This window comes from Ascaphus truei, chromosome 2 (assembly GCF_040206685.1).
Source record: "Ascaphus truei isolate aAscTru1 chromosome 2, aAscTru1.hap1, whole genome shotgun sequence".
NCBI classification, from domain to species: domain Eukaryota; kingdom Metazoa; phylum Chordata; class Amphibia; order Anura; family Ascaphidae; genus Ascaphus; species Ascaphus truei.
Window position 1 is genome coordinate 136,350,067 of NC_134484.1, and position 26,141 is coordinate 136,376,207.

The following is a 26,141-nucleotide window of genomic DNA, read 5'->3' on the forward strand; positions in this document are numbered from 1 at the left end:
CGCCTTAAACCTTTCTCACTTTCTGCCCCACACCTCTGGAATGCCCTTCCCCTCAATACCCGACTAGCCCCCTCGCTATCCACCTTTAAGACCCACCTTAAGACACATCTGCTTAAAGAAGCATATGATTAGCACTGGATAATCATGGACACATGACACAAAGCTTGGCCCCCTGCAGACGCACTTACTAGTATTCCCTCCTACTGTCTCTGTACGTTCTCCCTATGTACCAATTAGATTGTAAGCTCCTCGGAGCAGGGACTCCTTCCTTAATGTTACTTTTACAGTATGTCTGAAGCACTTATTCCCATGATCTGTTATTTATATTTGTTATTTATATGACATGTATTACTACTGTGAAGCGCTATGTACATTTTATGGCGTTATACAAATAAAGACATACATACATACATACATACATACAAAAAAGCCCGCGAAAACAGGTAACAATAATGATTAACCCCTTCATGGAAGAATATTTTTGACACAATGCTATGTAATTGCATATTATATCATTCAAGAATGGCCTGTATGTAAACATGAAAAGTAAACACTATCCACATTAATGAATTAAAAAGGCTAATCTTAAACATGAAGGTACTTTAAAAAGATACTTGCAACATTGGAAGAAACCACCTCTTAATCCCTCTGATCCTTGCTTTAAGCCAGCAGTCTCTAATCTCTAAGTGTGGGTAAAACATAGTTTAAATGTAACCCAAACAATCACAGGTATATGATAAATTTAGACTGCTATTGGGATCATCTTGGGGGTATAGGAGATGGGTGAGGGGAAATAGATGGGGATGAGACAGAAATGGGTAGAAAGGGGAAAGAGAGGGGGGGTGGGTGGGGGGGAAAGGGGGAGGGGAGAGGGGGGGTGGGGAAGGGGGTGGGGAAGGGGGGAGGATGGGGGGAAGGGAGAAAGTAAGAAGGAGGAAAAGGAAGGCAGGGAACACAGTGCATAGCCAATAAAAGATAAATAACTATAAATGAATTGTTTTATATTCTAGAGATATAACGAAGACATGCGGTGTATTTTAAGAACCTTATAAGACTATAAGATGCGTCTATATTCATTTATAAAAAACAACGTAAGTCCCATTCTATGTTTAGTCCATTGGGTTGCAGGGTATTCAAAGCAAAAATCCAATGAGCCTCTCGTTGATACAAGATTTTCTTTCGATCTCCTCCACGAGGAGGTAAGGGGATAGGTTCAATGGCTATACATTGGAATGAATTAACTGAACCCAATGGACATGTGTTGAAGTGTATAGATACTGGGTGTATCATATCATGGTTGCGTATACAGTAAGTCTCAGGTGCTCTAAGATGCGAATCTTGAGTACCCTACTTGTGAGACCAACGTATTGTTTCTTACAACCACATTGTAAAACATACACTACAAAAGATGTTTGACAGGAAATAAGGATCTAATTTTGAATTTACGTGATTCATCACAGTTGGAAAAGTGTGTTGATTTAATCATGTGTGAACAGATGCTACAGTGACCGCATTTGAATGAACCCTGTAACTTAGGAAACAGTGATAGTCTATTGTCCTTACGAGCATCAGACCGTAGCATACTAGGTGACAATAAATTGCCTAACGTAGCAGCTTTCCGGAAAACTATGCGTGGGCCAGTGCATGTCATTTTCTGTAATAATGGGTCCATAGATAATGTGACCCAGTGTTTCTGGACAATAGCTTTAATGGCATTTGCTTGTTCGCTGAAATTTGTAATGAAATAGGGTGTATCGGAGCTGTTATGGGATATGTCTGTGTCAGATCTTTTAATATTCATATTAATCAATAGATCTCTATCGGCATCCAATGCTATTTCAAAGGCCGTATCTAGATCTTGTTTGGCGTATCCTCTTGCCAGGATTCTGTCCCTCATCTCACCCGCCCTGTGTTCAAAGGCACCGAGGGTAGAACAGTTCCGCCGCAAACGGAGGAACTAACCCCTCGGAATGCCTCTGACCAAAGGGTGGGAGTTGTCGGTAACCTTACAGTTGACCAGAGGGCAGCCATTAAATCTCTTGCTGATAATGATCTTATCTGTATTAGGAAAACTGACAAAGGGGGGGCCACGGTGGTCCTCGATAAAGACTATTACGTGTCAGAGGCCCAACGACAACTCGGGGACAAAGAGGCGTATTCCGTCCTTGCCGGTGATCCGACCCCTCAATTCCTCAAAGAATTTGCCGAACTCATGGATGAAGGTGAGCTTTTACATATTCTCACTCCTTCTGAGCGAACTTCCTCACCACTCCAGAGCCCATCATTCCTATCTTTCATCACCTCCCCAAAATTCACAAAACACTTCACTCACTACCCGGGAGACCGATCATTTCCAGTATGGGTCCCTGGGAGAGCACCTTTCACAATACATAGATCACTTTTTACAACCACTCGTACACACCTTACCTTCTCACATTTTAGACACTAAGCATGTTTTATCACTTTTATCACCTTTCACATGGCACTCACACTACATCTGGGTCAAACTAGAAGTAGCTTCCCTTTACAAAATCATTCACCATGACCACGGGCTCACAGCTGTGGAATTCTTTCTCACTGAACACTCCCCCCTTTCCTCTGCACACATTGCCTTTTTACTGGACAGCATTAGATTTTCACTCACCCACAACTATTTTCTCTTTGACCGTCAGTTTTATCTCCAAACACGTGGGACAGCTATGGGGACTTCGTTTGCCCCCTCCTATGCCAACCTATTCATGGGTTGGTGGGAAGCATCCCACGTGTTTGGAGATTCCAATCCATACAGGCATCATATAGCGTTCTACAAACGCTATATTGATGACCTGCTTTTGATCTGGAGTGGTGGAGAGGAGGACCTTCAAGAGTTTCTTACCTATTTGGCAGACAATACATTAAATCTTAAGTTTACACATGTGTCTGATACACACCAAATTCAATTTCTCGACCTCAATCTTTATATTGACATCGATAATAAAATCCAATCTGACATTTTCAGAAAAGAGAATGCAAGGAACTCTCTACTCCATGCAAAAAGCTGTCACTCCCGCCCTTTGAAATAGCATTGGGTGCCGATAGAGATCTATTGATTAATATGAATATTAAAAGATCTGACACAGACATATCCAATAACAGCTCAGATACACCCTATTTCATTACAAATTTCAGCAAACAAGCAAATGCCATTAAAGCTATTGTCCAGAAACACTGGGTCACATTATCTATGGACCCATTATTACAGAAAATGACATGCACTGGCCCACGCATAGTTTTCCGGAAAGCTGCTACGTTCGGCAATTTATTGTCACCTAGTATGCTACGGTGGACAATAGACTATCACTGTTTAGACACTTACGAGTATGCTCGTAAGGACAATAGACTATCACTGTTTCCTAAGTTACAGATAGTGAGGAAAATTTAAACTAAAAGCATGTGATCAGCGCTCAAACCTATAAAACTATACCTAAATATTAGCTAAAATAACCAGGTGCTTACAAAAATAAAATAAATTAAATATTTAGGGTGTCCCATATAAGAAAAAACCTAATGTGAATTCCTCACAGCCTGTTGTGGCAGGTTGGGGAATGGCTGCCTTGGGAATATAACAACCCTATCCACAAGGGCTGTATGGCATACACAGAGAGATAACAAATGACACAAATATAACACAGACAATAATTCCCTGGCGCACTATCAGATAATAAACCTGACGAATCGGAGTAGTCCCATGAATCAAAAGATGGTATAAAGAAGATCCACAGTCCACAATGTCCCGTTCTTTTACACAGAATGCTGGTCTGAAAATACAAATAAAACAACCATTGCGCAGTACCCTATGGTCAGTATTCCAAGACCCCACCGTTGCTATCTACTTACTTAAAAATAGATAAGAATGGGCCTCAAAAGGTTTCTTTAAGTCCCCCCACGATTGGCTCCGACTGATTCCTGCTGCTGGTATCACGCTTTACACTTCCAGCATCAGCATCACCATACCGATTGGGAACAGAAAGGGGCACCAATAGTATAGCACTATAACATTTATTGTTAAAAAATGACAAGCATAAAAACATGCACTCACATGCGAGAAAGCCCTATGTGTGTCCTACAACGTGCCGTCCTCTTCACATGGGAGGATGCCGAGGGATTGCAGGGGGAGGCTGGAGCCGGCGTGGGTCCCCGCTTCGTGGCCGCGACTCGGAGCGCCTAGTCCCTCCTCCGATGACGTTCCCCGTCAATCAACCTCCTTTCCTTCCACAGGGTCTGCACGTTGCAGCACGTTCAACAAGCTCCACCCTACGCGCGTTTCGTGACTCTGACGTCACTTCTTCAGGGGTAATGGAGCTGTGGGGGCACTTGAGGTATTTTATACCCTTGTGCAAAGCTGACAGGGAGTTCCCATTGGTTGAATGTCTGATTGGGAACTCCTATTAATTGTCCACTTGTTGGCTGATACCTGGCAATTCGTGTATTTAGCAGGTTTAACCACTTCATGCCTGGATAGACAATTGCACTAGATGATTACATTCTAGCATGCTGTAAAACACTTTACAAAAAATAATTTTATACATCAGTATCATAAAAACCATAATAAAACTCTATAAATTGTAGAAATAAAAAGTAATTAGCAACCTTGTGGCTTATTATTCAATGTGCGAGATAGCTATTTGTATTAATCCCTGTTGCTAACAGCATAAAGGACCCAGAGGTGGAAAGAGATTATTTGCATAGCAAAAAAACAAAAACAGATAACCTGGTTATGCAATATTCAACATCAGCAGTTACAGACCTAACTGTCCCTCAAAAATGCTGCCAGGTCAAATTCGATGTTTAGTCCTCTCGGCGTTAAGGTTTTGAGGGTATATATCCAGTAGCTTTCGCGTCTGGATATAAGATTGATTTTATCACCCCCCCTCCAATTCTGCTTAGGGCAGTCAATCCCTTTACAGATTAACCCTTCCGGATTTTGCCCATGTTTATTTTTAAAGTGACTGGAGACACTATGTGTCTCCAGACCCCTTTTTATATTATAAACATGTTCTGCAAGACGTCGTTTCAATGGTCTACCTGTTCGCCCTACATATTGTAGTCCACAAGGGCACTCTAACAGGTAGACCACAAAAGGAGTCTTGCAGGAAATGAACGATTTGATAGGAAATCTGACACCTGTAACATTGGATTGATAATGTTTGCATTTACTGCTGTACCTACAGCCAATACATTTGTCACATGTAAAGAATCCGTCCAATTCCTTAAGCCATGTTGTACTTTGTGTTTTTACGGAATTGAACGGACAGCTCGGGGACAGTTGAAGCTTTAAATTATTGGCCCTTTTAAACACTATCTGGGGGTGTTTAGGTAGTATTGTTTTAAGTATAGCATCCCCCTGGAGAATACTCCAATGTTTCCTAATTATTTGTGTTATTTTGTTTGACATCCCATTAAACTTGGTTATAAAGGGGATGAACTCTACACCCTCTATTTGTTTTGATTTCTTATTGTCCATACTGATAAGGTCATTTCTATCTATGTCCTTTACACTTTCTAAGGCCTTCTCAACCATTTTGGGATTATATTCCCTCTGGATAAATTTATCCTTAAGATCATTGGCCTGCATCTCAAATATTTCTGGTTGAGAGCAATTTCTTTTAGTTCTTAAGAACTGGCCCTTGGGAATATTGTTAATCCATCTATGGTTGTGATGGCTAGATGCCAAAAGGTATGTATTGGCATCTACTTTTTTATAAAAGGTCTTAGTTTGAATAGTCCCTCGCTCTATGAACAATGTAAGATCTAAAAAGTCTATACTTGTGGGGCTGATGTTAAAGGTGAATTTTAAGTTCATATTGTTGTTATTTAAGTATTTTTGAAACTCCCCAAGTTTCTCAACACCTCCACCCCAGATACATAGCACGTCGTCTATATAGCGTTTCCATAGTACAAGGCCCGCCCCAAGTGGGCCGCCGGAATGGATGTATTCCTCCTCCCACATGCCCATAAAGATGTTAGCATAACTAGGGGCGAACCTTGTACCCATGGCAGTGCCACATATCTGGAGGTAGTGGCTGTTGTCATGGCTGAAGAAATTATGTGTAAGTATATAACGTATCCCTTCTATTATAAAATCTCGAAATCCCTGTTCTAGACTATCATCTTGATTTAACACCCTACTGATTGCTCTGATACCCAGGTCATGATTTATGACGGTATACAGAGACGTCACGTCACACGTGACCCAAATATAATGATCTTCCCATTTTAGGTCCCTAACTAGATTTAATACGTGTGTGGTGTCTCTTAGAAAAGACGGGATTTTAGGGACATATTTCTGCAGAGTGGAGTCAATAAACTGCGATAAATTGGATGTCAATGATTTGATCCCTGATATTATGGGGCGTCCAGGGGGATTCCAAAGATCTTTATGGATCTTTGGAATAAAATAGAAGATTGGAATCCTTGGTTTTGATACATCCAAGAACTCCAATTCACCCTTTGAGATATTACCATCTAAGAAACCCCTACTAAGGTATTCCTGAAGAAGAAGACCCTCAGTGTTTTATCCTAAACACATGAAGGGTAGTTTCTTAGAAACTTTTTCTGAACTAGTCATTCAGGACATGGAAAAGGCAACCAGTGAGTTTAAAATCCCCAAAAAACAATCTTAGTAAGTTAGAAAAAGATGCAGTAAAGAGTCTGGAAAATAACAAGCAAATTGTAATTAAGTCTGCGGACAAAGGGGGAGGCATAGTTATAATGGACTCTGACTACTATAAAAAAGAGTCCTTGAGAATCCTAAGTGATGGAGTTACATATAAAAAACTGCAGGGTAATCCATCCATAGAGTTTAAGACAGAACTTCAGGAATACCTTAGTAGGGGTTTCTTAGATGGTAATATCTCAAAGGGTGAATTGGAGTTCTTGGATGTATCAAAACCAAGGATTCCAATCTTCTATTTTATTCCAAAGATCTATAAAGATCTTTGGAATCCCCCTGGACGCCCCATAATATCAGGGATCAAATCATTGACATCCAATTTATCGCAGTTTATTGACTCCACTCTGCAGAAATATGTCCCTAAAATCCCGTCTTTTCTAAGAGACACCACACACGTATTAAATCTAGTTAGGGACCTAAAATGGGAAGATCATTATATTTGGGTCACGTGTGACGTGACGTCTCTGTATACCGTCATAAATCATGACCTGGGTATCAGAGCAATCAGTAGGGTGTTAAATCAAGATGATAGTCTAGAACAGGGATTTCGAGATTTTATAATAGAAGGGATACGTTATATACTTACACATAATTTCTTCAGCCATGACAACAGCCACTACCTCCAGATATGTGGCACTGCCATGGGTACAAGGTTCGCCCCTAGTTATGCTAACATCTTTATGGGCATGTGGGAGGAGGAATACATCCATTCCGGCGGCCCACTTGGGGCGGGCCTTGTACTATGGAAACGCTATATAGACGACGTGCTATGTATCTGGGGTGGAGGTGTTGAGAAACTTGGGGAGTTTCAAAAATACTTAAATAACAACAATATGAACTTAAAATTCACCTTTAACATCAGCCCCACAAGTATAGACTTTTTAGATCTTACATTGTTCATAGAGCGAGGGACTATTCAAACTAAGACCTTTTATAAAAAAGTAGATGCCAATACATACCTTTTGGCGTCTAGCCATCACAACCATAGATGGATTAACAATATTCCCAAGGGCCAGTTCTTAAGAACTAAAAGAAATTGCTCTCAACCAGAAATATTTGAGATGCAGGCCAATGATCTTAAGGATAAATTTATCCAGAGGGAATATAATCCCAAAATGGTTGAGAAGGCCTTAGAAAGTGTAAAGGACATAGATAGAAATGACCTTATCAGTATGGACAATAAGAAATCAAAACAAATAGAGGGTGTAGAGTTCATCCCCTTTATAACCAAGTTTAATGGGATGTCAAACAAAATAACACAAATAATTAGGAAACATTGGAGTATTCTCCAGGGGGATGCTATACTTAAAACAATACTACCTAAACACCCCCAGATAGTGTTTAAAAGGGCCAATAATTTAAAGCTTCAACTGTCCCCGAGCTGTCCGTTCAATTCCGTAAAAACACAAAGTACAACATGGCTTAAGGAATTGGACGGATTCTTTACATGTGACAAATGTATTGGCTGTAGGTACAGCAGTAAATGCAAACATTTTCAATCCAATGTTACAGGTGTCAGATTTCCTATCAAATCGTTCATTTCCTGCAAGACTCCTTTTGTGGTCTACCTGTTAGAGTGCCCTTGTGGACTACAATATGTAGGGCGAACAGGTAGACCATTGAAACGACGTCTTGCAGAACATGTTTATAATATAAAAAGGGGTCTGGAGACACATAGTGTCTCCAGTCACTTTAAAAATAAACATGGGCAAAATCCGGAAGGGTTAATCTAAGCAGAATTGGAGGGGGGGGGTGATAAAATCAATCTTATATCCAGACGCGAAAGCTACTGGATATATACCCTCAAAACCTTAACGCCGAGAGGACTAAACATCGAATTTGACCTGGCAGCATTTTTGAGGGACAGTTAGGTCTGTAACTGCTGATGTTGAATATTGCATAACCAGGTTATCTGTTTTTGTTTTTTTGCTATGCAAATAATCTCTTTCCACCTCTGGGTCCTTTATGCTGTTAGCAACAGGGATTAATACAAATAGCTATCTCGCACATTGAATAATAAGCCACAAGGTTGCTAATTACTTTTTATTTCTACAATTTATAGAGTTTTATTATGGTTTTTATGATACTGATGTATAAAATAATTTTTTGTAAAGTGTTTTACAGCATGCTAGAATGTAATCATCTAGTGCAATTGTCTATCCAGGCATGAAGTGGTTAAACCTGCTGAATACACGAATTGCCAGGTATCAGCCAACAAGTGGACAATTAATAGGAGTTCCCAATCAGACATTCAACCAATGGGAACTCCCTGTCAGCTTTGCACAAGGGTATAAAATACCTCAAGTGCCCCCACAGCTCCATTACCCCTGAAGAAGTGACGTCAGAGTCACGAAACGCGCGTAGGGTGGAGCTTGTTGAACGTGCTGCAACGTGCAGACCCTGTGGAAGGAAAGGAGGTTGATTGACGGGGAACGTCATCGGAGGAGGGACTAGGCGCTCCGAGTCGCGGCCACGAAGCGGGGACCCACGCCGGCTCCAGCCTCCCCCTGCAATCCCTCGGCATCCTCCCATGTGAAGAGGACGGCACGTTGTAGGACACACATAGGGCTTTCTCGCATGTGAGTGCATGTTTTTATGCTTGTCATTTTTTAACAATAAATGTTATAGTGCTATACTATTGGTGCCCCTTTCTGTTCCCAATCGGTATGGTGATGCTGATGCTGGAAGTGTAAAGCGTGATACCAGCAGCAGGAATCAGTCGGAGCCAATCGTGGGGGGACTTAAAGAAACCTTTTGAGGCCCATTCTTATCTATTTTTAAGTAAGTAGATAGCAACGGTGGGGTCTTGGAATACTGACCATAGGGTACTGCGCAATGGTTGTTTTATTTGTATTTTCAGACCAGCATTCTGTGTAAAAGAACGGGACATTGTGGACTGTGGATCTTCTTTATACCATCTTTTGATTCATGGGACTACTCCGATTCGTCAGGTTTATTATCTGATAGTGCGCCAGGGAATTATTGTCTGTGTTATATTTGTGTCATTTGTTATCTCTCTGTGTATGCCATACAGCCCTTGTGGATAGGGTTGTTATATTCCCAAGGCAGCCATTCCCCAACCTGCCACAACAGGCTGTGAGGAATTCACATTAGGTTTTTTCTTATATGGGACACCCTACTGCTGCGGCCAAGTTTATTCGAGCATTTGCCCGTTCTTGGCCGCAGCAGTAGCCTGGCGCGCGCCCGAGAGTGACGGGCGCGCGCCGAAGCAGCGGAAGAGCGCCCTCCGATCGGGGTGCTCTCCCTACCGCTGCCGGGTCCGCCGGGTCCCCCGGAACCCCCTGCCGCTGTCCCGCGATCGCGGGACACCAGGGCTCCCTCGGGGAGCCCCTGGACGCGCGTGCAGGGGGCGCACGCTCCCGAAGACGCGTGACCGCGCGTCTATGACGCGCGGCACGCCGAGGGGCGGCCACTAGCAAGCCGGGAAATCTCCCGGCTTGCGGTACCGGCCACACTTTAATAAAGTGTGTCGGTAGTGTAAATATTTAATTTATTTTATTTTTGTAAGCACCTGGTTATTTTAGCTAATATTTAGGTATAGTTTTATAGGTTTGAGCGCTGATCACATGCTTTTAGTTTAAATTTTCCTCACTATCTGTTCTATCCATTATTGCATATCAGCAGCCAACCATATCACAAACATGTCACTTTTTTCTAGTCGAGCACTTCGTAGTTGTAATCTAGATAAAATATTTTCAGAGGATGCAGACGTAGAGAATATAGATGTAGACACTGAGAATCTAGATACACTCCTTGATAAAGTAGAAAAACTCCTCACACAAGAAATGAGGCAGATCTGGGAAGTGGTAGCATTGAGAAAACATATAGAACACAAAAGAATACCAAGGGGACTTAGGGTCCTCAAGGTACCCACTCTAGAAACTGATAATGAGATCTTTATGAAAGAGTGGAACAATCTTCTGGATACATGTGCATTCGGTTTAGTCCAGTTGTCTATTCAGTACAGAACAAAATCCCTAGAAGTTTTGGATAAAGAGATTATAGAAATCCAAGAAAAATTAGGCCAATTCTCTGATCTCAAAGAGTACAAGGTACTAGACGAAAAGATTACTCAGAGAATAGAAAAATTAGAGAAAGAGGTCATTAGTTCCAAACAGAAAAAATTTATCAGGGACAAGAAAGATTATGAACAGAATAGACAAAGGGACTGGAAAACTGAAAAGAAAGTAATTATTGCAGAGGATACATCCACAGTTGAGGTGAAATCCACTCCAAATAACAAAGTGCTACAAAAGGAAGATATTAAACCAAAATCAAAAAAAGACAATGAAAAAGAAAAAATATCAAATAGAAAGATGGGACCCCATAGGCCCTACATGGGAGCTAGGCCACAAGCACCTGTAAGGGAGGAACATCATAGATACCATGGCCCACCACGAGGAGGGTATGCCAATGGGAATGATGGGTATGGGCACCATGATTATTATCATGATGGACCCAGAGAAGCATATAGAGGGTATGATAATAATGTTTTTAGATCTAACAATTTCAGGCCCTTCAATGCACCTTCTTTCAACTACTGCTGCGGCACAGTTTATTCGAGCATTTGCCCGTTCTGTGCCGCAGCAGTAGCCTGGCGCGCGCCCGAGAGTGACGGGCGCGCGCCGAAGCAGCGGAAGAGCGCCCTCCGATCGGGGCGCTCTCCCTACCGCTGCCGGGTCCGCCGGGTCCCCCGGAACCCCCTGCCGCTGTCCCGCGATCGCGGGACACCAGGGCTCCCTCGGGGAGCCCCTGGACGCGCGTGCAGGGGGCGCACGCTCCCGAAGACGCGTGACCGCGCGTCTATGACGCGCGGCACGCCGAGGGGCGGCCACTAGCAAGCCGGGAAATCTCCTGGCTTGCGGATCTGGCCGCAGTGTAATAAACTGTGTCGCCAGTGTATGAAAATAATCAACATCAATTGTCTTTTTTAGATCACGACAGAGAGTACAATTTCCCTATACGGAAAAACAGCGAGGTAGAGAACGCAGTGGGGAGACAAGACACCCCCAGGTCAGCGAGACGCAAAAGAATAGAGGATTCAGAGGAAAAAGAGGTGGAAGAAGGAAAGAGAAAAAAGTCAGAGCAGCCAAATCACCGGTAGAGGTTGGCAATATATTCAATATCAGCAGTTACAAAACCACTGAGGTTGAGGAAAAAGTTTTGTCCAGAGGCCTTAACTTTGCTCCCTCTAAAGGACCCAATATGTTTGACTTATTCATAGACACCCAAAAATTTGTAAGAAGGTTAACACTTAAAAAGTACTTTATAAAAGATGCTGTAAGTAGGGAAACTCTCCAGAGTAATAAAAATAGTGAGAGCAGATCGTCCTCCACCACTCCATTTAAAAGACCCTCAGTGTTTTATCCTAAACACATGAAGGGTAGTTTCTTAGAAACTTTTTCTGAACTAGTCATTCAGGACATGGAAAAGGCAACCAGTGAGTTTAAAATCCCCAAAAACAATCTTAGTAAGTTAGAAAAAGATGCAGTAAAGAGTCTGGAAAATAACAAGCAAATTGTAATTAAGTCTGCGGACAAAGGGGGAGGCATAGTTATAATGGACTCTGACTACTATAAAAAAAGAGTCCTTGAGAATCCTAAGTGATGGAGTTACATATAAAAAACTGCAGGGTAATCCATCCATAGAGTTTAAGACAGAACTTCAGGAATACCTTAGTAGGGGTTTCTTAGATGGTAATATCTCAAAGGGTGAATTGGAGTTCTTGGATGTATCAAAACCAAGGATTCCAATCTTCTATTTTATTCCAAAGATCCATAAAGATCTTTGGAATCCCCCTGGACGCCCCATAATATCAGGGATCAAATCATTGACATCCAATTTATCGCAGTTTATTGACTCCACTCTGCAGAAATATGTCCCTAAAATCCCGTCTTTTCTAAGAGACACCACACACGTATTAAATCTAGTTAGGGACCTAAAATGGGAAGATCATTATATTTGGGTCACGTGTGACGTGACGTCTCTGTATACCGTCATAAATCATGACCTGGGTATCAGAGCAATCAGTAGGGTGTTAAATCAAGATGATAGTCTAGAACAGGGATTTCGAGATTTTATAATAGAAGGGATACGTTATATACTTACACATAATTTCTTCAGCCATGACAACAGCCACTACCTACAGATATGTGGCACTGCCATGGGTACAAGGTTCGCCCCTAGTTATGCTAACATCTTTATGGGCATGTGGGAGGAGGAATACATCCATTCCGGCGGCCCACTTGGGGCGGGCCTTGTACTATGGAAACGCTATATAGACGACGTGCTATGTATCTGGGGTGGAGGTGTTGAGAAACTTGGGGAGTTTCAAAAATACTTAAATAACACCAATATGAACTTAAAATTCACCTTTAACATCAGCCCCACAAGTATAGACTTTTTAGATCTTACATTGTTCATAGAGCGAGGGACTATTCAAACTAAGACCTTTTATAAAAAAGTAGATGCCAATACATACCTTTTGGCGTCTAGCCATCACAACCATAGATGGATTAACAATATTCCCAAGGGCCAGTTCTTAAGAACTAAAAGAAATTGCTCTCAACCAGAAATATTTGAGATGCAGGCCAATGATCTTAAGGATAAATTTATCCAGAGGGAATATAATCCCAAAATGGTTGAGAAGGCCTTAGAAAGTGTAAAGGACATAGATAGAAATGACCTTATCAGTATGGACAATAAGAAATCAAAACAAATAGAGGGTGTAGAGTTCATCCCCTTTATAACCAAGTTTAATGGGATGTCAAACAAAATAACACAAATAATTAGGAAACATTGGAGTATTCTCCAGGGGGATGCTATACTTAAAACAATACTACCTAAACACCCCCAGATAGTGTTTAAAAGGGCCAATAATTTAAAGCTTCAACTGTCCCCGAGCTGTCCGTTCAATTCCGTAAAAACACAAAGTACAACATGGCTTAAGGAATTGGACGGATTCTTTACATGTGACAAATGTATTGGCTGTAGGTACAGCAGTAAATGCAAACATTTTCAATCCAATGTTACAGGTGTCAGATTTCCTATCAAATCGTTCATTTCCTGCAAGACTCCTTTTGTGGTCTACCTGTTAGAGTGCCCTTGTGGACTACAATATGTAGGGCGAACAGGTAGACCATTGAAACGACGTCTTGCAGAACATGTTTATAATATAAAAAGGGGTCTGGAGACACATAGTGTCTCCAGTCACTTTAAAAATAAACATGGGCAAAATCCGGAAGGGTTAATCTGTAAAGGGATTGACTGCCCTAAGCAGAATTGGAGGGGGGGTGATAAAATCAATCTTATATCCAGACGCGAAAGCTACTGGATATATACCCTCAAAACCTTAACGCCGAGAGGACTAAACATCGAATTTGACCTGGCAGCATTTTTGAGGGACAGTTAGGTCTGTAACTGCTGATGTTGAATATTGCATAACCAGGTTATCTGTTTTTGTTTTTTTGCTATGCAAATAATCTCTTTCCACCTCTGGGTCCTTTATGCTGTTAGCAACAGGGATTAATACAAATAGCTATCTCGCACATTGAATAATAAGCCACAAGGTTGCTAATTACTTTTTATTTCTACAATTTATAGAGTTTTATTATGGTTTTTATGATACTGATGTATAAAATAATTTTTTGTAAAGTGTTTTACAGCATGCTAGAATGTAATCATCTAGTGCAATTGTCTATCCAGGCATGAAGTGGTTAAACCTGCTAAATACACGAATTGCCAGGTATCAGCCAACAAGTGGACAATTAATAGGAGTTCCCAATCAGACATTCAACCAATGGGAACTCCCTGTCAGCTTTGCACAAGGGTATAAAATACCTCAAGTGCCCCCACAGCTCCATTACCCCTGAAGAAGTGACGTCAGAGTCACGAAACGCGCGTAGGGTGGAGCTTGTTGAACGTGCTGCAACGTGCAGACCCTGTGGAAGGAAAGGAGGTTGATTGACGGGGAACGTCATCGGAGGAGGGACTAGGCGCTCCGAGTCGCGGCCACGAAGCGGGGACCCACGCCGGCTCCAGCCTCCCCCTGCAATCCCTCGGCATCCTCCCATGTGAAGCGGACGGCACGTTGTAGGACACACATAGGGCATTCTCGCATGTGAGTGCATGTTTTTATGCTTGTCATTTTTTAACAATAAATGTTATAGTGCTATACTATTGGTGCCCCTTTCTGTTCCCAATCGGTATGGTGATGCTGATGCTGGAAGTGTAAAGCGTGATACCAGCAGCAGGAATCAGTCGGAGCCAATCGTGGGGGGACTTAAAGAAACCTTTTGAGGCCCATTCTTATCTATTTTTAAGTAAGTAGATAGCAACGGTGGGGTCTTGGAATACTGACCATAGGGTACTGCGCAATGGTTGTTTTATTTGTATTTTCAGACCAGCATTCTGTGTAAAAGAACGGGACATTGTGGACTGTGGATCTTCTTTATACCATCTTTTGATTCATGGGACTACTCCGATTCGTCAGGTTTATTATCTGATAGTGCGCCAGGGAATTATTGTCTGTGTTATATTTGTGTCATTTGTTATCTCTCTTCCTAAGTTACAGGGTTCATTCAAATGCGGTCACTGTAGCATCTGTTCACACATGATTAAATCAACACACTTTTCCAACTGTGATGAATCACGTAAATTCAAAATTATATCCTTTATTTCCTGTCAAACATCTTTTGTAGTGTATGTTTTACAATGTGGTTGTAAGAAACAATACGTTGGTCTCACAAGTAGGGTACTCAAGATTCGCATCTTAGAGCACCTGAGACTTACTGTATACGCAACCATGATATGATACACCCAGTACCTATACACTTCAGCACATGTCCATTGGGTTCAGTTAATTCATTCCAATGTATAGCCATTGAACCTATCCCCTTACCTCCTCGTGGAGGAGATCGAAAGAAAATCTTGTATCAACGAGAGGCTCATTGGATTTTTGCTTTGAATACCCTGCAACCCAATGGACTAAACATAGAATGGGACTTACGTTGTTTTTTATAAATAAATATAGACGCATCTTATAGTCTTATAAGGTTCTTAAAATACACCGCATGTCTTCGTTATATCTCTAGAATATAAAACAATTCATTTATAGTTATTTATCTTTTATTGGCTATGCACTGTGTTCCCTGCCTTCCTTTTCCTCCTTCTTACTTTCTCCCCCCCCCATCCCCCCCTTCCCCACCCCCTCCCCCTCTCCCCTCCCCCTTTCCCCCCCCCCCAACCCCACCCACCCACCCCTCTCTTTCCCCTTTCCACCCATTTCTGTCTCATCCCCATCTATTTCCCCTCACCCATCTCCTATACCCCAGAGATGATCCCAATAGCAGTCTAAATTTATCATATACCTGTGATTGTTTGGGTTACATTTAAACTATGTTTTACCCACACTTAGAGATTAGAAACTGCTGGTTTAAAGCAAGGATCAGAGGGATTAAGAGGTGGTTTCTTCCAATGTTGCAAGTATCTTTTTAAAGTACCTTCATGTTTAAGATTAGCCTTTTTAATTCATTAATGTGGATAGTGTTTACTTTTCATGTTTACATACAGGCCATTCTTGAATGATATAATATGCAATTACATAGCATTGTGTCAAAAATATTCTTCCATGAAGGGGTTAATCATTATTGTTACCCGTTTTCACGGGCTTTTTTACCTTTAAATGTTCAGGCAGCACCACATCTCCTCACTCCAAGACGAAGCCCTATTCCTAAGGGTGAAACGCGTAGAGGAGAAGATCGTGGTGTAGCCCCATTTAATCTGTGCCAATAAAGTTTTTTTGCTTCATCCGTGACATTGAGAAGTTCTGTCATGCGCAGTAGCGCTTTTTCAAAACACCCACCTTCCATGCGGGACTCACCCAATGTAGAGGTGGAGGCTTTGTGGATACATCCCTGGATCCGTGGATCCCATCATTGCAACATCAACTTGCACAGGTGTGTGCCACCCGGCAGGTATCTCCCCTCATTATGTGCCCCAACTCTACACTTTAGTGGGGCAGCACTGTCTCACACTTTGGGGTGTGGTGACTTTGTGGACACCAGGATGGTTGGGTGCCTAAGGGCCCTTCAGTACTTTGGGGACTGTGATTTCAGGGAAGAAAACTGAGTGTTGGAGGGTGCGGCAGTGCGTGGCTGAATTGGTGGGGCTGGTACCGTATATCTAATTGTGTACATAGTAAACCGTTATCTTATACAACGTGTGTATTTCTTATGTGTCCTGTAATGGGGGTATTCCACATAGTAGGATCCCGCACAGGTGGAGGCACTACCGAGCATCGATCCAGGTACACCCCAGGCTCCCAGCAGTGGAGGCTCAGGCCTCCTGTGAGCCACAGGTATTGCACCCTACACCCACACCATAACCACACATCTTCCAGGGGGTGGTGGAAAGTGTGCTACATATATATGTATGAACCCCTGACGAAGTCAGCTGATGCTGATGAAATGCATTGGGACTGACGTCATCACGCTACTTTGAGTGGCACTCATATACCAAAGGATTCACTCTGCTACTTGTGGTGTATCAGTTGACGAGGAGGGTGGGATCTGCATCACTACACAGTGCCTGCGGTTTTCATCGGGCTGCAGCTGCTGCTAGTGTCAGAATCGGAGGACTCCTGCTTCCTGCAGCGCCTCGCGTACAGGCAGGTGGTGTCTATTGATGGCTATCCGGAGGTTCCCTCTGCTGGCGGTGGTCATTAGAGCTACACCGCTACATTCTTAAATATTCCTTTATGTGAATTTAAAATGTTAATTTCTTGTAAGTGGGAATTGTCTACCACGCGATCTTTTATTAAATAAATCCTTATACAGTATCTATGATAATGCACTTGGGGTGTGCACCGTCTCCTTTTCCCTTTCTATATTGCTTTCTTCAGGGGAGTGATTCTCCCTTGGATGCAGCAGCCCCCCGTTAACTTACCTGCTTTTGGCTTGATTAACATCATATCACATGTGTGGACTGCAGATTCACGTCATTCCATCAATCATCTCCTGGACTGGACTTTGTAACTATCCTTGGCTCATTTTTTATTAGTTAATATTTAGTAGAGTTTTGTATTAGGTGCACATTTGTGTGTGTGTATAGCGCTGTTTTTTTTCTGTCAAAGTGTAATATATATATATATATATATATATATATATATATATATATATATATATATATATATATACAGTGGTTGACAAATCACCAAAAAATCTACTCGCCACACAAAAAAATCTACTCGCCACCTAGTACCAAACGTGTGCTGCTTGGGCCAATATTTACTCGCCCGGGGGTTAAATCCACTCGCCCGGGGCGAGCAAATGTATAGGTTTGTCGAACACTGTATATATATATATATATATATATATATATATATATATATATATATATATATATATTATAGACTATAGAATACTAAGTGCGCAAAAAGATACAATTTACATCCAAAATATTAACAGTTGCTGCCTAATGTTCAGCTACACACAATAGCATATATATGGGGAAAGGGGGGAAACAACGGCGCAAATGACTGTTAACTGTATAATAAATTTGAGCATAAGTAGAATGGGGGTATGGTTTGCCAATGATTAAAGTAGCAGATGTAAACAAGCATGTAGGATATTATAATCCTCTCCGTCCTGCTGCCTGGAGTTGCTGTATGGATCCTTCACGTGGAACGCCAAGAAGCACCGTGCTGGTTCTCCTCTGCCTGCAGCCCTTCTCCGTGACTTCCTGGTTGATCCTCTGGTCTCGCGAGACTAGCCCGCTGACGTCACTCCGCCGAGATTTTGGCCGAAATTAGGATATAATGTCCAGTAATGAGCAGGGGGTTCTGCTGGCATGTGATGTTGGATAGGGATGCTGAAAGTTTGTTTTAGAGCCTCCTCCCTACTGGTTTCATCTTGGAACTAGGACTTCATCTGGGGAATATATATACAGCTCAACTCCGTTATAGCACGATCCGCTATAACGCGGATCCGCTTATAACACGGTTGAGCGTGGACCCCGAATTTAAAAAAAAAAATGTAAGGTTTTTTTTGCACACACCATACATTCACAGCACACTGAATACATTCACAGCACACTGCACACACTCACAGCACACTGAATACATTCACAGCACACTGCACACACCCACAGCACATACAGCACATTGCACACTCAAAGCACACTGCATACACTCACTGCATACACACACACACACACACACACACACACACACACACACACACACACACACACACACACACACACACACACACACACACACACACACACACACACACACACACACACACACTCACATTCACACTCACACTCACACTCACAGCACACTGCACACTGCACACTGCACACACACAGCACACTGCACAGCATACTGCATACACTCATAGCACACACTCACAGCTCACTGCATACATTCACAGCACACTGCACACACTCACAGCGCACTGCACACACTCACAGCACACACTCACAGCACACAGCATACACTCACAGCACACTGCATACACTCACAGCACACTGCACACACACAGCCTGAGACACTGACACACACACACACAGTCTCACACAGTCAAATGCACACACACTGCATACATTCACAGCACACTACATACACTCACAGCACACTGCATACACTCACAGCACACTTCACACACTCACAGAACACTGAATACATTCACAGCACACTGCATACACTCACAGCACACTGCATACACTCACAGCACACTGCATACACTCACAGCACTCTGCACACACACACTCACAGCACACTGCACACACACACAGCACACTGCACAGCACACTGCATACACTCATAGCACACACACAGCACACTGCATACATTCACAGCACACTGCAAACACTCACAGCACACTGCACACACTCACAGCACACTGCACACACTCACAGCACACAGCATACACTCAAAGCACACTGCATACACTCACAGCACACTGCATACACACAGCACACTGCACACACACACACTGACACACTGACACACACACACACACACAGTCTCACACAGTCAAATACACACACACACACAGACACGCTGTCTCTTTAAGGGAGCCTGCTCTCGCAAGACGGAAGCAGAAGCAGGAAGCAGAGACAGGGAGAAGAGCTGCCAGATGTCGGGTAAGTGCTGTGTGCTGTTGCCGCTGCCCCACCAGGTCTGGGAACGCTGGGATAGTTCTCAGCTTTCCCTCTCCGGTGGACACGGTACCACCACAAAAAAAAATTATGGCAGCCATTTTTTTCCGCAACCACCGCGTTATAACGCGGTGGTCGCGGTTGGCCCCCGAGGACCATGCTATAATGGGGTTAAGCTGTATATATACATATGTTTTAGAACAAAGGGACTACGCATGCACGCCAAAAATGTAATGGTACCCCAAAACTAACATATAATTCTAAGTAAATCAAGAAAGTCAGCGGTGCTCCAGGGATGGGAAATATGAATAGCAACAAAAAGAATCCCAAAAGGGAGCACACGGGTATAGCCAAAAATAAAACAAAATTTATTGAAATGTAAAAACAAGGGAGAATATTAAAAAGAGGTGGTGGGTTCCTTCATACTATCACAGTGGACAACAGTGCAAATGAATTGCTAATACACCTGGGATAACATCAACTCAATTGAAGAGATAAGTGATGAACAAAATAATGAAAGTAAGTACATCAGACAGCTAATATAAATAATGATATCTCAAGCTGTATCAAAGATGCAAATATACTAAACATAACACACAGGTGAGTGGGCCCACTACACACTGAGTGAAGAAGTTGGACATTCAATGCAAGTAAATATGTTGATATATTGTGGCATGCTTAGGTTGTTGAATTAAAGAAACCAGTCCTGATGAAAAGTTCATATGAAAAGCGACACAAAGTCAATACATGAATAGTCCATGAAAAGGTAGATGCATGTTCAACACATGAATAAGGAGTAATCCCATATACATCACCAAAATGGAGATTAGTAGTAATGGTGCATGAGGTCCAAATCACTGGAAGAGAGGGATGTCCCCCTACCATGCTCCCACTCCTACGCGTTTCGACGGGGTGGTCTTCTACATATATATATATATATGATATATATATATATATAATATATATATAGTTAAGTTATGGTGAGGCGGAAAAAGAGATCAAACTTACTAAGCAAAAGAAATTTCGTAGGGATAGGGAAGATTATGAAAACAATTGTTATCGTAATTGGAAAAACATGAAAATAATTAATCAAGGGCCACCGAAAACTGATAATCATCAAAAAAAGGAACCCACAAATCATCATGGAAATAAGAGATTTAATAAAAAGAATTTTAATCCAAATCCTAATAATGGAAGAAGATTTTTATATAAAAGTAAATCTAGAGAAAGAACTCAAAAACCCCCAGAAACTAATGTAGTTTATGGAGAAAAAGGCAAAACAGACAAATATGTGAATACAAAAGATAAAAAAGATAGGAAAGAGGAAAGATTACCAGATTTAGAAAATCTATCACAAATTGAAATTGTAAACAGATTCGAACCTATTGAATGCTCAACACCTTTTTTAGAGAAAGTTCAGAAAGTAAATTGGGACAAAGAGAGAGAAATGCAAAAATCTTTGATAACGAGAAAGAGAGAAATATCACCAAACGAGGAAAGAGAGGAGGGTGCCAGACCAAAACAACCAAAAATCCAGATGAAATAGTCAATCAACAAGGGATTTTCAATTTAAGTAAAAAAACTGTAACCTCGGCTCAAATTCAGGTATTAAATAGAGGTCTGTCCTTCTCCCCTTCAAATACCATGAACACATTTAAAACATATATAGATGTGGGAAAATTTGTACGCAATTTATCACTTAAAAAATACTTCTTAAAACAGAAATTGCATACTACATCTAATATAAATAGAGTACCATGTACTATCTCTAATGAAAACCGTTTTACTCCCTTTAAAACAAAATCACATTTTTATCCCAGTTATCTCAAAGGAGGTTGTATAGAGATGTTTAAAAACTAGTTCAGGAAGATCTAGAAAAGCTGTCCAAACAAAACAAATATATTAAGAAAAACCTTAATCAAAAAGAATTTATGGCGATAAAAGAATTAAGAGAAGATTCTAATATAATAATTAAAGCAGCCGATAAAGGCGGCGAATTAGTAATCCTAGATACTGTAGAGTAAACTACATAAAAGAATCACTAAGATTATTAGATGACACAAATACATATTCAACACTCTGTAAAAATCCAACAGAGGATTTTCTTTATGAGTTGGAGAACTTGCTAGTTTTGGGACTGAAAAAGAAATTTATCTCAAAAGAAGAATTCAAATTCATTATGATAAGAAAACCCATATTACCCATTTTTTATTATTTGCCCAAACTTCACAAAGATCCAGTTAACCCCACAGGCCGCCCTGTTATTTCTGGTGTACAATCTATGACTTCAAAGTTATCAGCATATTGAACTTTTTTCTACAAAAGGAAGTCAAGAAACTCAAATCACATTTAAAAGACACTACTCACATTTTAAATATGTTACATGAGATTGTATGGTTAGAACAATATTATTTAGTCACGTGTGATGTCACTTCACTGTACACAATTATTGATCATGCACAGGGGTGTTTAGCTATTCAATTAGCTTTGGAACAAGAGGGTTTATACACTAAAGCACATATTGATTTTTTAGTATCTTTAATTCAATTCACTTTAACATACAATTATTTCTGGTTTAATGAGGAATTATTTTTGCAAATTAAGGGCACTGCCATGGGTACTAAATTTGCACCGACCTATGCAAATTTATTCATGGGGATGTGGGAAAAACAATATATATGGTCACCACAAAAGTTCGGTGCAAATTTAGTACTATGGACCCGTTTTGTGGATGATATATTTTTTATTTGGAATGTTGATAAAGATACACAATTATCATTCTTAGAATATATTAATTTAAACACATTTAATTTAAACTTCACTTCTAAATTCAGCACCAGTGAAATTGAGTTTCTTGACTTACTTATTTATATTGAAAAGGGAGGTATTTGTACCAAAACCTATCACAAACCAGTCAGCTGCCTCAATTATATTGAGGCGGATAGTAATCATCTAAATATTTGGCTTGAAAATATTCTTCAAGGTGAATTGCGTAGAATTAAACGCAATTGTACCAATAACAATATATATGAAGAACAAGCCAAAATTATGCTTGAGAAATTTGAATCCAAAAAATATAAAAAAACAATTTTGGACAAAGCATATAACAAAATAAGTACAGTCGATAGAAAAGAACTATTAAAATATAATAAAGTTCAATGTGCGGAAGAGGTTACGCAGTTTGTAGATACATCATTTATTACACACTATAATCCACTAGCTCCACAAATTAAAAGAATAATCAAAAAACATTGGCCATTGGTTCTAAAGGATCCCATCTTACAATTACATCTACCTTCGGTCCCTAAAGTATTATTTACAAAAGCAGATACTTTGAAAAAATCCATAGCTCCAAGTTGCATAAAGACTTCTAAGCAAAATACAGCTGTGGAAAACTTTCTGAAACCTAAGGGTTTCTTTAAATGCCTAAAATGTAAAATGTGCAAACTAGATTTGCATAATGATAAAAAAAAACTAGCAATTTCTCTTCAACTCATACAGGAAAAACATATGAAATTGAGAATTTTATATGTTGTGATTCATCAAATATTGTATATCTAATTCAATGCCCATGTAAAAAACAATATATAGGACGAACAACAAGGAGTCTTAAGTTACGCTTTGCGGAACACATTACTAACATACAAAAATGTCTTTTACAACACACTCTATCTAAGCACTTTTGTGAAGAGCATAATGGCAATTCAGCAGGTATAAAATGTATTGGCATAAATAAATTAGTCAAAAATTGGAGAGGAGGTGATAATATTAATGCCATCTCCAAACTGGAAACCAAGTGGATACATACAATGAAAACCTTAGTTCCACTTGGTTTGAATATAGACATAGACTTACTGTAGGTGCTTTTCTCTGCTAAATATTCCTGCATTAAATAAAATCAGTCTATTACCAGTAAAAAGTATATAAATTGAACGTGCTAATATAACATATATGCTAATAAGGATCTTTCCAATTTGTTAACAAGGGTCTTTCCAATTTAACAATACCTAATATATATATATATTTTGAAAATAGTAACCTATTGATGAAATTGATCACCTTAAAACAAGGTATCTTTATCATATATATTTATATTGAAATAACGTATCTTGAAACTATCACATTCAATTACACTGGCGACACATTTTATTCGAGCTCGGCTAGTCCCACGAATTCGGGTATACCCGGGTGTATTGAGGTTTGTGACTGTTTTCTGCCCGAGTGCATTGAGGTATTTTCCAGGCAGGGATTGAAGCATTTTATTCCCGCTGGCTGCAATACTGCACAGTATATATATATATACTGCATTACAATTCATGAATTTATGCCATCTGGTAGACACGCGAAGCATTGCAGCCTATTAAATCCTAATCATTATCATTTAACAGATCAGCCACCCGTCAGCCAGGCATGAACCCAGGCTGGGAAGGCAAATGCAACGGGGCTTGTCAGAGGTGAGGAGCGGCGCATTCCAGGTATCTGCCAGGTACATACTGGGTATTTGCTCGAATAAAGTGTGTCGGTGCAGTAACATCTTACCAATTGCCATTTTTGATAAATTTAACATCTATGAGATTATTAGAATCTTTTTGAAAAAATCTTTATAAATCTATTCATAATATATATATATTATATTAATATAATCTATTTATTTTATGTCTTTAAATATAAATTTTATGATCATGTGTATTAAAATTGTTTGTAATTTTATTTAACAATATGTATAAAAGATGGGTTTCAGCATTTTGTATATTGATATCAGAACTAATATCCTAATACTGGTCATCTAATTAACCTATCAGGGACATGTATATGCTATTTAAGTAACAACCAGTTAGACACACACATTCCCCAGATTCAGTCCTAGTTCCAGGACGAAACTAGTAGGGAGGAGGCTCTAAGACAAACTTTCAGCATCCCTATCCAACATCACATGCCAGCAGAACCCCCTGCTCATTACTGGACATTATATCCAAATTTCGGCCCAAATCTCAGCGGAGTGACGTCAGTGGGCTAGTCTCGCGAGACCAGAGTATCAACCAGGAAGTCACGGAGAAGGGCTGCAGGCAGAGGAGAACCAGCACGGCGCTTCTTGGCATTCCACGTGAAGGATCCATACAGCAACTCCAGGCACTGTGTGCTCATTTGCATGTCATTTCCCAGAATCCCTTGCTGCAGTGGAAGTGCTGTGTGCTGGGTGATATCGGTGAAAGGTGGGGTTGCAGACCTACCTAAGACATGCAAATGAGCATATATATATACATACAATTAAGGACTGCGCCTGGGTGTAGTATGACAGCAAAAAAATATAAAGAAAATACAAAGTACAAAATAAAAATAATGACCTATACAACAATAATACTCTCTTACTGTAAAATCAATGATACTAAATGAATAGTGCATAAATTGATACACAAAGGTGTGCTGTGGACCCACTCAATACCATACTATATATTTAGTCCTTTGAAGTCCAAATATGTCCAATATAAGAGAAACAAAGGGCACTAACAGGATAAGGGCAGCTTCTTTAAAGGGCACAACGACCTCCCTCTCCACCTGCATAGAAAATAGAAGAAAAAAGCGCCCAATCCTAGTGCATGACTGTGCAAAAGGGTATTTAATTCCCAAAAAGGCTCATAAAATGAACTCAAAAACATAAGAAGTAAAAAAGCATGTTATGAGATAATACTCATGCTCCAAAGGATCAGGAAACACCGCTGGTCTGCTACACTGCTCCGTGACTCCACTACATCCGATTTGGCCCTCGTGAATCACCGCCCGCAGGAACTCACGACATCAGACTCTCCACAGATTTCCTTCCCCGGGAACACACCTCCAGATGATTTGGGTTCCCACCAGGGACACTCGATGTGGCGGAACAAGCGGATGACGTCACACGTTGAATAAGGATGCCGAGCAGGTCTTGGAGCGACGCTAGGAGATCCACAGCACACCTAGCCCTATGCGTATAATCAGCTAAACTGATTTCATCAGGGGATGGACTCTGGGTGTACTAACCACATCTATATACCCACGAGTCCAATTAGCTATATTGAAGGTTATTAAAAGGTCATGTGCAAACAATTAACATAATAAAATAGTCTAAAACCACATATATCTATGAACATCAAAAACATATATAAAAAGCAAAAAAAAATCGCAATTGTATTTAAATAAAACGTATACTGTGTGTACAATACATGACATAGTTGACTATCATAGATTCTTTGGTCTCCAAGATTAC